This window comes from Pimephales promelas, chromosome 10 (assembly GCF_988280905.1).
Source record: "Pimephales promelas chromosome 10, fPimPro1.hap1.1, whole genome shotgun sequence".
Lineage (NCBI taxonomy): Eukaryota > Metazoa > Chordata > Actinopteri > Cypriniformes > Leuciscidae > Pimephales > Pimephales promelas.
In genome coordinates this window covers 27,697,720-27,710,405 of record NC_142778.1, presented here as the reverse complement: position 1 = coordinate 27,710,405, position 12,686 = coordinate 27,697,720, and the positions used below count along the sequence as shown (strand labels likewise).

The following is a 12,686-nucleotide window of genomic DNA, read 5'->3' as shown; positions in this document are numbered from 1 at the left end:
TAAAACTGATCTGTTGATTAGATATTTTGGTGGATGTATTCCAAATGAGGGGATAGGCTATATATATATATATATATATATATATAAGTTTTTAAATGATTTAAAAATATATATTTTATATGTTTTTTTTTTAATTCTACTACTTATGTGTAAATCACTTTGAATTAACGCTGTAAATGCTCGCCTTTGCCTCATGTAGCCCAAGTATGCCGTCATGTCACTTGGTGAAACGACCAAAAAGCCTGTTGTTTTCAGTATTTCGCTCACTTTATAGTAGACTCATCACATTGAGTGACTGCTCTAGGCTGCCTCGGGTCGCACCACGATCGAGCATCTCGGCGGCTGGGCTCACATCCTCAGTCGGCATGAGAGGAAGGACACGGCGGCTGCGGAGAACCGACTGCGCCGTGACAATTACAATTCGCACCAGATTTCTACCGACGTAGTCAACAGCACCGTTTTTTTCTTTCAGTTAACAAGGGTCAGACAACGTCGCTGGAAAGAGAGTCTACAAGACGTCAGACTATCTAGTGAGCTGCCTACAGACAGATTTGTTTTGGGCATCATACCGCGTTCGCGGGTGCTCTGGGCAGCATTCATTCACAGTCGCTGTCCACACACACATGTACAGTATGTGTGAACGTGCGGAGAAGTTGAAGATGCCACTCTAAATCATCCGTACACTTGGATCGACGGTAAGAACACGTATTTATTATAGGAGAATTCAAATAGGCTACTGTTACCAACTTGATTTTGTTAAGGATCATGTAGGGACTCGCACCTGTGCATGTAACCTTTTCCAATCCAAACAATATACCACATTATACGTCGTTTTCACGAGTCTATTGTTGTGTTTCATGCCCAAAGCCTCAAAGTTGTCAGACGTCTTTTCCTTCATACGCTGTTGACTTCTGGGATATTTTAAGATACATAAAAAGGTGACTCAACTGACATAAAGTAAGGAAGGACATAGCCTATAACCTAAATGTGTCATATTGCCCTAAAGGCATTGGAAGCTTGGTATGGCTAATGGGTGAGATTTATTTTGAGAATGGGTACTTGATGGAACGGTCGTGGCTCTGTGCTACTGTTTATTTGTGTCTATATTGTACCGTACATTTTAAATTCTGGAAAGTGTCTTTTCTCCTTGTGGAAACTGAATATTGTGCCTGAGAAGTGTTTGCTTCAGTAATGGATGTTTTAGAAGATTTCAGATAAAACTATGCCTTGAAATGATGTGAATGTGCACAGGGGCTTAAGTTCCATGCGGTTGGTTTAAGATTTTACTGAATATTTCAGAAGTTAAAATGACTTAGAGTAGTTCGTTTTACACACTGCAGGACCATTTAAAATAAACTATAGGGGAAGCAAAATATTGATGTTGAATAAAAATAAATTCATGGAGATGTTTTACGTGAGCTAAGCTACCATGTAGTCTTAAACTTAGTTTACAATAAACCACAGCTTTGTAATGCCCTAACCTCAGATCAGTGTCTGTAATACTTCGAGCCTTTTGGACCAGTAGTTCCTCCCCTAGTGGGGTAAATCATTCATTGCAACAGATACAATCACACTGTGAAGGATTACTTTATTTGAGCAAATTCAATAGATCTCTGGTGTCAGGTATTCTTTTTATTAAAAGTTCAGTCTTTTTCGATATAGTCTACATTCAATACTTTTAAATTCAGTTATGCTAGATTTAAAGTAGCCTAAGCATTTTGAATTTTGACATTTTATATCTTATCATAAAAGCTGAAATGATTCTTAAGATATTATGATTTGTTAGTAAACATCATCACTGTGATAAATTACATCATTAAAGGAAAGTATGGGATTCGCAAGACATGCCTTCTGCGGACTCTCTGTTCTGTCCTTAGTACTTTTGACCTGTGGGCAGTATTACCAATTCAGACATAAAGAAGCACTCCATGCACTTTAGATTGGGAACCAGTGCCCATGTTTAATGCATATACCCTAGACTGTTGAATGTGGAGAAGTGGCTGAGAGAGAACGTTTCTAATGAGAATAGTATTTTAGATGCAGTAAAGCCCTTTTGTGAGAGGAAAAGTCTCTTAGAGACTGAGATTAAATAAAAGAAGGGTTTATGTAGGGAGTAAATCCCTCCCTGTATTTTATTTTAGACAGAAATACAGCTCACTTTTGTCAAAAAGGTCTATCAAAACTTCAAAGCTTTATTAAGAGTATTCAGTGATGTTGTGTACGAAATTTTATCTTTGATTTATTTATTTTTTTAGATGATTTTTGATGTGTAACAATAAGTTACAATGTTCAATATGTGGTGAAACTGTGTGAAACTTGTAGGTTATTAATGCCACTGTTACATCCAAAGCCTTTTGAGGACAAATTCCGCATGCATATTTCATATGCACTTCTGTGTTAAACTCAGGGACTGTGCTGTACTTTTTGGATTTACACCTTTAATCATAACAAATAAGAACATTGAGCGATACAAGTTACAATGATGTTGTGTTGCATCTCTCTTATATCTTACAACATGAATACAACATCTTGGCTGGATCACTGTATATGTACAGCCGATGCACATGATTCCCTTGATAAACTTGAGATACTATATAATCTGGCTACAACAGATCACATACCAATTTCAATTACGCTAAATGTTGAAAGTCTTCCTGAGATGACTAATTCGGAGAATCCTGAACAAAGAAGTGGAAAATTAGATTGGACAAGACTCTCAGTAAATGATCTTTGTAGATATAAACTTTTGACAGAGAAGGGCCTTGGCAAAATAGAAGTGCCAACTGAGACAATTATGTGCAATAATGTTGATTGTGAGAATCCCAAGCATAAGCATGACCTATGTGTGATGTATAATGCAATAGTGGATTGTTTAGATACTGCCAGTAGACCTTTTTATCGAAAAAGAGTTAAAAATGATCATTTTAGAGCTGGATGGAATGAATATGTCTCTGAACTGCATCTCCAGGCCAGAGAAGCATTTAAAAACTGGGTTTTAACGGGCAAAGCTAGGTATGGCCCAGAATTTGAGCAAAAGAAACTGACAAATGCTAAATTTAAGTATGCTGTACGGTTTATAAAAAGAAACGAGCTGTCCATGAGAGCAAACTCAATGGCCAAGAACTTTCAGCAAAATCATGTGTTTGAATTCTGGAAAGAAGTGAAAACTGTCAGTAATTGTAAAATACCACTGCCAACTAGCATTGATGGGGTTGGTGGGGCTGATAATATTGTAAACTTGTGGAGAAAATACTATGGAGATATTTTTAACTGTGTTGAGAGGAAGGAATTTAAGGCTGGACATGTGTCGTGCGATGAAGGTATGATTGTTACACCGGGCGAGGTCAGTTATGCAATTGATAAATTGGCTGAGAATAAAGCTTGTGGTCCAGATCGAATAACAGCTGAACATTTGAAGCAAGCTAGTACGAGGATCACCGTGTTACTTGCATTGTGTTTTACAGGTTTTTTAATTCATGGTGTGCTACCTGATTCCATGATATCAGTTTTATTAGTGCCAGTAATTAAAGATAAAACCGGTAAAATATCTGCGACAGAAAACTACAGGCCAATTGCATTGGCAAGTGTGATCTCAAAAGTATTTGAGAGAATCCTCATGTATAGGCTAAAAGAATATTTAGTAACTACGGATAACCAATTTGGCTTTAAAAGCAAGCATGGCACTGATTTATGCATATATTCCTTGAAAGAAGTGGTTAGTAAGTATAATGAGCATAATTCCACAGTTTTTATGTGTTTTTTGGACGCATCGAAGGCATTTGATCGAATCAACCATTCCAAATTATTTATAAAACTGCAAGAAAGAGGGGTTCCCCCTTACCTGATAAGAATTTTACTTTTTTGGTATATACATCAAACCTTAAAAGTCCGGTGGGGGAAGAATGTATCTGAACCTTTCTATATGACGAATGGGGTACGACAAGGGGGTTTACTGTCACCTCTTCTCTTTAACCTGTACATGGATGGTCTCTCTATAGAGTTAAATTATTGTAAGACTGGATGTGTAATAGGTGATAGTATTATTAATCATCTGATGTATGCTGACGATTTAGTCATTATGTCTCCTTATAGTGCAGGATTACAACAGCTGCTTCGAATATGTTCAAGATATGGTGTGCAGCATGATATTAAATTTAATGTTGAAAAGAGTGTGATCATGATTGTTAGAACCAAAGAGGACCTTAAGCTAAAATTCCCTTCTTTTTATTTAAATGACCAAGTTTTAAATGTAGTAACTAAAGTTAAATACTTGGGTCACATTATTAGAAATGACTTAAATGATGATGATGACATACAGCGACAGTGTTGTAAGCTGTATGGACAAGCTAACGTGTTGGCTCGTAAATTTTATATGTGTACAGAAGATGTTAAAATATCTCTGTTTAGGGCATACTGTACTTCTCTCTATACAGCTCACTTGTGGTGTAAATATTCTAGAGCTAAAATGAAAAAGCTCCAGGTGGCATATAATGATGCGCTTAGAATTTTGCTTAGGGTCCCGAGGTGGACAAGCGCAAGCCAGATGTTTGTCTCCAACAGTGTTCCCACTCTACATGCTTTATTACGGAGGTATATGTACAGTTTTATGTGTCGGCTGAGTGACTCAAAAAATAGCATCATAATGGTGCTAAATAATATCACATTAAGTGATACAAGGTATTTTTCCTGTTTCTGGAGGCAGTGGAATGAAAGCTTATATGTTTTTTAAGAGAAATGTGTATGTTGTCTGTAAATTGATGTCTGTATGTATTGTTCTTGTTCTACTCTGTTTGTTTTTGATATGGACCCATTGGTCTGAAATAAAGAGTAAATTAAATTAAATTAAATTATATCTTATGATGGATTTTCTTATGCTAAGAGGAAAAGTTGTTCATAGTCTACGTATATTGCAATAAGTTCAACAATAATTGTACCGATGAGTTTAATAAACTACTTTTCACGCAGTAAGTGGGACCCGCACCAGCAATTGGCATTAGTGTTTCTCAAAAGGCTTAAGCTGCAGCATACCGCTTATCAACTCATGAGTGTCTTTTCATGAGTGAACGAGCCAAGTCAGATATAAGGAACGTGGGTCGGCATTATTCAACAGACAATTACACGCATTAAGAAAGCTAGAATCCCTACATCCAGCCACGATCATACTGAGGTAAATGGTAATTAGCTGTCCTATTTTAATCCACTATAGATGTGCTCTGACATGAGGATGCCAGGCTTTGACTGTGGCAGAGGATTAAGGTGCCCGTGAATAAGAGCGGGTGGAAAAGGTGTGTCAACATTCTCTCACCCTGCTCTCGCGAGTATCCACATTTTTCATCGGTGTTCTAGCACTGACCTCTGATTAGCCACTTCATTGCGAAGAACACTCACCTCGAGCAGCTGTTGTCCTGGTCACACCAGGCTTTGAGCATGCTAATTTGGACCTGAATATTGGAAACATATAGGATGTCACACTATAGGGCTTCTGTTTAAAAAAAAAAATAAAATAAAATATATATATATATATAGTGTAATTAATTATTAATACTACATATTATTATTATTATTATTATTATATACTATATAATACTTATTAATACTACTACATAATTTGAATTAATAATTATTATCGGCAACAGACTATGTTGTCATGCTCTATGGGCTTCTGTTTTAAATAAATAATAAATCAAATACTAAAAATGCTGGGTTGTTTTAACCCAAATTTGGGTCAAATATGGACAAACCCAAACGTTGGGTTAATTTTTTTAACCCAATGTTAAAAAATGTAATTAAAAAATTTAACCCAATGTCTGAGTTTGTCCATATTTGACCCAAAGTTGGGTTAAAATAACCCAGCAATTTTTAGAGTGTATTATTACTACTACTACTTTTTATCGTAGATTATTATTGTAGATTATTACTACTACTATTATTGTAGATTTATGACTACACTGTAAAAAATGATTATGATTTTAACGGTAAAAGACAAATAGAAAAAAAAACTGTTAATCGGTTTCCCTACTATATACGGTAATGGTGCATTTCATGTAATTTTACTGTAAAATAGCGTTAAATTTACAGTTTAAATTTTTGAAAGTGAAAAACTACTCGTTGTATAATTTATAGTGTACTACTGCTAACAATAATTCATAATATAAGTGAATGATATTAAAAATGGAAAAATATAAGTTATTTCTTTATTAGATACTATAGTGTATATGAGACAAGAAGCAATAGGGAGGAGAGAAAGGAGAACACGACAGGCAAAGGAACTCAAGCCGGGACTCAAACTCGGGTCAGCGCTGACCCACAAGGCTATTGCTCCGAAGTTATGAAGATCTAATTAAAAAATAAATTCAAAATATCGTTGCATTGAGCCAGGGGGTCAGTGATGTTTGCATCCTCTAATGTTCAAATTTCTTTATTTTTTAAATAAAAATTCACATATCAGAATTCTCCAAACACAAACAAGACTTCTTCACATGAGCTTGTGTTTCCATTCTCCAGCATTTTGTGTGTACATTTTTAACTGTTTTCTCTTTAAGAGTGTGATTTAACAAGGTTAAGGTGTTGCTTGGGTGCACCTTGTTCAGTTGAACTGAAAGACTATTGATGTGATGCATGTGCAGGCGCTAATTGTGTCTGTCTTCCACTCTGTGAAAGGTGAAATTCCTCTCAGGACAGGTGAATTTAATTTTCCTCGCATGGGGAGGAAGAAGCAGGGTTTTGGCTCAGTGGTTTTGATGAATGCAGGCTGAGAGAGGGTGAGGAAGAGGCAGATTCACTGTATAGTCATAAGAGGAGGAAAGTGGGAGGAATCTGGGCCATCTGTTAGACTTAGCAAGTGATATTTTGTGGGCAATGATGACGCCGTTGAACCACACAAACAGGCTTTGTTGTGAAACTTGAAGCCAAAGCCTGATTTGTTAGTGACAGAGGTGCTTCGGCTTCACAATCTGTCTCTGCTTTTTAAGAGATAGTCATATTTAATACAAGTAACCTGCTTTCTCTGTTTGATTTGCAAACATACTGATGATATTGAAACTGGCTAATAAGATTAATTATTTTAACGTTTTAGCTGATAACTGGCAGTTACAGCTTAGTCTTGTTTTTTTTATTTTTGCCAATTGGTGATTAATTGTATTTGATCGTAGTTATTCTGTCTAATCACAATTATTTGAGATAATCCCAATTTAAAATTTTAGTTCTTAAAGAAATCACATCAATTAGTGAGAAAATCATAATCGGCCAGGGAGTAAAGAATAAAGAATAGGCTATATGGAAAATATGATATTTTCTACTTGTTAACTGGTATTTAACAGTGCATAGCGTTCAGGTGCTTTTGTTGTCGTAATGTGGTAAAAAGATGGAGATCCAGACTTGTTATTTAGCTAAAACTATTTTAGATTGGTTAAGTCACCTGCTAAAGCAAGAAAATGATTTATCAAAACTCAAACGGTAAATAATATGCTGTATATTTTCCAGATCATGAATAGTACATATTTTTACCATTCACGACTCTTGCGTTGCTCTCCGCCATTTTGAAAAGGTCAACGGCTATCTTATCTCGGCAACTCGTGCATCAAAATATTCTACGAGTTGCCCAGTGGAAAATACCACACGAGGGAGTGTTCATGTGCATTTTCCACGTCGGCTTTTGGTATTTATCATAATTAGCATAGCACATGAACGCAGCATAATAATAGTAAGTTTAGTAACTTTCTCTGGCCAAACTATTTCAAAATGGTGGGGTTATTCTGGATACTCCATCTGGCACGTGAAATGATGACGCAGTGAATGACGATTCTCTCTGACCAATCAGCAATCGGCATTGTTTTCACGTCACATTTTAGTATCGCCTCAGCTCAATAGCAGGTACAGGTACAACTTTTACACAGTGGGAAACAAAGCCAAGGCGAGTCGAGTCAAGCTAGTTCTGTGTAGTGGAAAAGCACCATTACACTATAAGTCAGTGACATGAACAAAACTGAATTAAACTATGAATCACAATTATTTGTATATGTTTGATAATGTCAGCATTTACTCTGGTTTACATTTAATGAGATACAACCGAAGGACTGACTACTGTTGATGATACCAATCTAAACAGTGCACCTTTTCATCTAAATAAAAATAAAAATGTCAGCTTTTCCAGTTTGTTCACTATTTATTTATTGCCCCTGATTAATTTTAGATAGAGCTCCTGAATATTTATTATTTACATATTTAACTGCATCAATATTTAAACAGATTTTGCAACAGTACTTTTGTTTGCAGATTTGAAGGCTGTTTATTGGATAACTAAATGTAAACATCATCTGCGTCTACGTTACTATTCATAGAGCTTATGACCTACAAACTAGGTCTCGCTGGAACAAATGTTGCGGGCAAATAAGGTATATAAGCTCAACTGCAACTTAGCTAGCTGCTTGTGAACTTTGTTGCAATTTAAGCAAGACTTTGAATAGCCGGCTAACTCTTCCCTGGTTAGTTATGCTGTACTTGAAAATGGGTAACTCCGGTTGGAGTGTTAACACCAGTGGATTTTAATCATAAGTTGGGTATTATTCAAAAATAACATTTCTAATGTTGAGATAAGCACAGAAAATAAGATTAACACATGTTAGCTGAAAGGCAAGAGAGAGGATAGCTTAAATCATCCACAAATATCTGATTTCAGGTGATGAATTATGCAGAACTGTAGTTCCCTATCGTAGTCACTTCGAGTTACGTCAGAAGTGACGGAGATTGGGGGTTTCGCATAGAAAGCCAATCCTCTTCGAGTATTAAAACACGAGCCAATGGCATGCAATGCCTTGGGGCTGCGGAAATTTGCATAGCGTACTCCGCCCTACTCCGTGAGTATAAAAGGAGGAAGTGAACGCAACCGCAGTATGTTTTCGCTTCGGAGCCAAGAGAACCTCTTCACTCCTCAAAGCTGAATCAAGACTCTTCGAGACGAGCGTCCTCTTCAGTGTTGGTGTGACGGCGGTACCCAGCGAGATTCTGCATTGCCTGCGATCTGTGCAGTGGTTTGCCAGACTTTGCGCTTCTCCCTGGTAGCCTCAGCGCTGAAAGAGTGAATTTCTCTCCTCTCTGTAAAAGAGCTGCACGCGGCACGTCTTTTTAAAGATGGCTCGCCCGTGCCCTTCTGGATGTGGTAGATTTCTGTCGTCATCTGATGGTCACGAACGCTGCTTTGTTTGCTTGGGCATTCAGCATGCAGCAGCAGCGTTCGTGGATGACTCATGTTCCTTCTGTGGGACCATGACCATCTCCACACTGAGGTCGCGGCTCAATGATCTCACTAGAGTGAGAGCCCCGGTCCCCCCTACTCGATCGGCTTCCTTCACGAGAGGGGGCCCGTCGACCCGGGGACCGGGCGATCTAACGGTGACGGTGTGGGATAAAGCCCCGACAATTCCTCGGGCCACACCTCCCGCCTCAGTGCGTGAGCCAGCGGGCGCTAGTTCGACTCGGTCGGTTGTCTCTTCGGCGGCACCGGCTGCTTCGAGCAGCGCCCCAGATGATGATGCGATGTCTATCACAGCATCACTAGGCGGGCTTGATTCCTCGGGAGAGGAAGATCCGGCTGCGTTGCCTCCTTCGGGAGTCCCAGCGTTGTCCGCGTCAGATCCCGAGATGACGGCCATGCTGTCTCGAGCCGCTGGGAGTATCGGGCTAGAATGGAAACCTCCATCCTGCCCCGACCTCTCACGGATGGATAATTGGTTTTTGGACAAGGCTGCCGCTGCAAAGCCACGGCCGACTCCAATACCTTTTTTCCCCGAGCTGCATGCGGAGTTATCGCGCTCTTGGGGGGCTCCTTTGTCCACTCGAGAGCGCGATCTCTCCCCCGCCTTTCCCCCCCTCGACGGCGGGGCCGCCCGTGGGTACACTGGGATGCCCCCGGTGGAGCGCTCTGTTGCGATGCAGCTGTGTCCACAGAGCGCCTCCACCCGTGGTCCTCCTAAGCACCCATCCAAAGCCTGTGGGTTCTCGTCTGCTATGGCGGCGCGATCCTACAGAGCGGCGGGACAGGCGGCCTCCGCTCTGCATGCTATGACCACTTTGCAGGTCTTCCAAGCGAAGTTGCTCAGAGACATGCACGAGGGCGGGACTGACACGACGGCATTCAAAGAACTGCGGTCCGCCACTGACCTTGCTCTCCGGGCAACGAAAGTGGCTGCTCGCGCCGTTGGTCAGGTGATGGCCACTAGCGTGGTTCAGGAGCGTCATCTGTGGCTCAACCTGTCGGATACGCGGAGCGCTGAGCGGACTCGTCTGCTCGACGCTCCGCTGTCCCAGGTTGGCCTTTTCGGCGGTGCGGTCGAGGACTTCGCCCATCAGTTCTCCACCGCCCAGAAGCAGACGGAGGCCATCAAACACATCCTGCCCCGACGACCAGCTGCTGCCTCCACCCAGTCGTCGGCACAGGCGCCTCCCCCTGCTCGCCGCCGAGAACGCCCCCCTGCGGCTCCCCTCCCTCCCGCCCGGCCCCAGCAGCAGCCTTCACCCGGGCCCCGGCGTCGAGGAGGCCGCAGGCCGGCGTCACAGCCCCCTCAGGCCGCTCGCCCCGCTAAACGCCAGGCCAAGCGAAGATCCTGACACGGGCCGCTCAGTGACGATCTCGAGTCTTTCACAGGAGGCGGTAGCAGGCCCCCTCCTTCCCCCGGTGGAGGGCCGGGGGAGAATCTTTTGTTCTCAGCTCCCCGCTGCTCACCCACGGGTGGGCAGCACCCTGAACTGGTTAAAGAAAGACTTGACATCCTCACTGAGCTCACAGACTGGAGTGAGTGCCCCCGATGCCCCAGGGTATCGGCCCACTCACTCCTCTCTGTCTCGGAGGGCGCGGAAGGGTGCGTGTGTCGTCCCCGGGCTACACCAATCCCTTCCCCCTCTCTCGCCAGACCCCCGGCAGAACGGACCCCCGTGGAACGCTCCGCTTTCCCTGGTCCCTTCTGTCGGGGAGCGGGCTTCGACGCATCCGAGCGGGGTAACCCCTGCACGCGTGCCAGTCGACCCGCCACGCTGCCCCTCCGGGGGGACGTCTGTGGTTCACATGACCCCGTTGGCTCACTTCCTGGAAGCCTGGCTAGCGCTTCCCGGGGTATCCCGCTGGGTCATCAGAACGATCAGATTCGGCTACGCGATTCAGTTCGCACGGTCTCCTCCCCGCTTCAGGGGAGTTCGCTCCACGATAGTCGGTGGCAATGCCCCAGTCCTGAGAGCGGAGATTGCGACCCTGCTGGCGAAGGGTGCAATCGAGACGGTCCCTCCAGCCGAGGTGAGGTCCGGGTTTTACAGCCCCTACTTCATTGTCCCCAAGAAGACCGGTGGGTTACGACCGATCCTGGACCTGCGCATTTTGAACCGTTCTCTCCATCGACTACCGTTCAAAATGCTCACGGCCAAACGCATTTTCGAATGTGTTCGGTATCAGGATTGGTTTGCAGCGATCGACCTGAAGGACGCGTACTTCCATGTGTCCATCTTACCTCGACACAGACCGTTTCTTCGGTTTGCCTTCGAGGGCCAGGCATATCAGTACGCCGTTCTCCCATTCGGGTTAGCTCTGTCCCCTCGCGTCTTCACGAAGATCGTCGAGGCAGCCCTTGTTCCCCTTCGCGAACACGGGGTTCGCATCCTGAATTATCTCGACGACTGGCTGATACTAGCACACTCTCGAGCTCAGCTTTGCGAACACAGAGACTTGGTGCTCCGGCACCTAGCCCGTCTGGGCCTTCGGGTCAACCGAGAAAAGAGCAAACTTTGCCCCGTGCAGAGGATCTCTTTTCTCGGCGTGGAGATAGACTCGGTCGCCATGTCCGCGCAGCTCACGATCGAGCGCGCGCACTCACTGCTGACTTGTCTTCGTCAGTTCGAGGGCAAGAGTGCGGTTCCACTGAAACTTTTTCAGAGGCTCCTGGGGCATATGGCATCCGCGGCCGCGGCAACGCCGCTCGGTTTGCTTCATATGAGACCGCTTCAGCTGTGGCTTCGCGATCGAGTCCCGAGGTGGGCATGGCATCGCGGCTCGCTCCGAGTCCCAGTGACTCCGACATGCCGGCGAACCTTCTTCCCGTGGTCGAACCTCAGCTTTTTACGGACGGGCGTCCCTATTCAGCGAGTTTCCAGGCATCTCATCGTCTCCACGGATGCATCTACCACGGGTTGGGGTGCCATGTGCAATGGGCATGCAGCCGCCGGCTCCTGGACGGGGGCCCAGCGCCTCATGCACATCAATTGCCTCGAGCTGCTGGCAGTACGGCTCGCCCTGCACCGCTTCAGAGCGTTGCTCAAGGGCCAGCATGTGCTTGTCCGCTCAGACAACACTACGGCTGTAGCGTACATCAACCACCAGGGGGGTCTACGCTCGCGCCGGTTGTCGCAGCTCGCCCGCCACCTCTTGATATGGAGTCAGAAGCACCTGAGGTCCCTTCGTGCAGTTCACATTCCTGGAGACCGGAACTGGGCAGCCGACGAGCTGTCTCGGGTCCGCCCTATCTCCGGCGAGTGGCGACTCCATCCCCAGTCGGTCCAGCTGATCTGGAAAGAGTTCGGGGAGGCACAGATAGATCTGTTCGCCTCCCGGGACTCAGCCCACTGCGCCCAGTTTTATTCTCTGACCTGGGGCACTCTCGGTTCGGATGCGCTGGCGCACAGCTGGCCACGGGGCCCACGCAAGT

At 43.8% G+C, this 12,686-nt stretch overlaps 1 protein-coding gene across 3 annotated transcripts in view; it reads left to right on the top strand.

Moving 5' to 3' along the window:
* The first annotated feature begins 211 nt into the window (after positions 1-211).
* Positions 212-12,686, top strand: part of mgat4c (mgat4 family member C) — a 125,620-nt gene continuing 113,145 nt past the window's right edge. For 2 of the 3 annotated variants that reach the window (XM_039691799.2, XM_039691794.2), the window contains exon 1: positions 213-695. The gene's annotated coding sequence lies outside the window, so the exon portion shown is untranslated. Of the gene's footprint in view, positions 696-12,686 lie in introns of all 3 variants that reach the window. The other variant, XM_089116394.1, reaches the window with a different exon arrangement.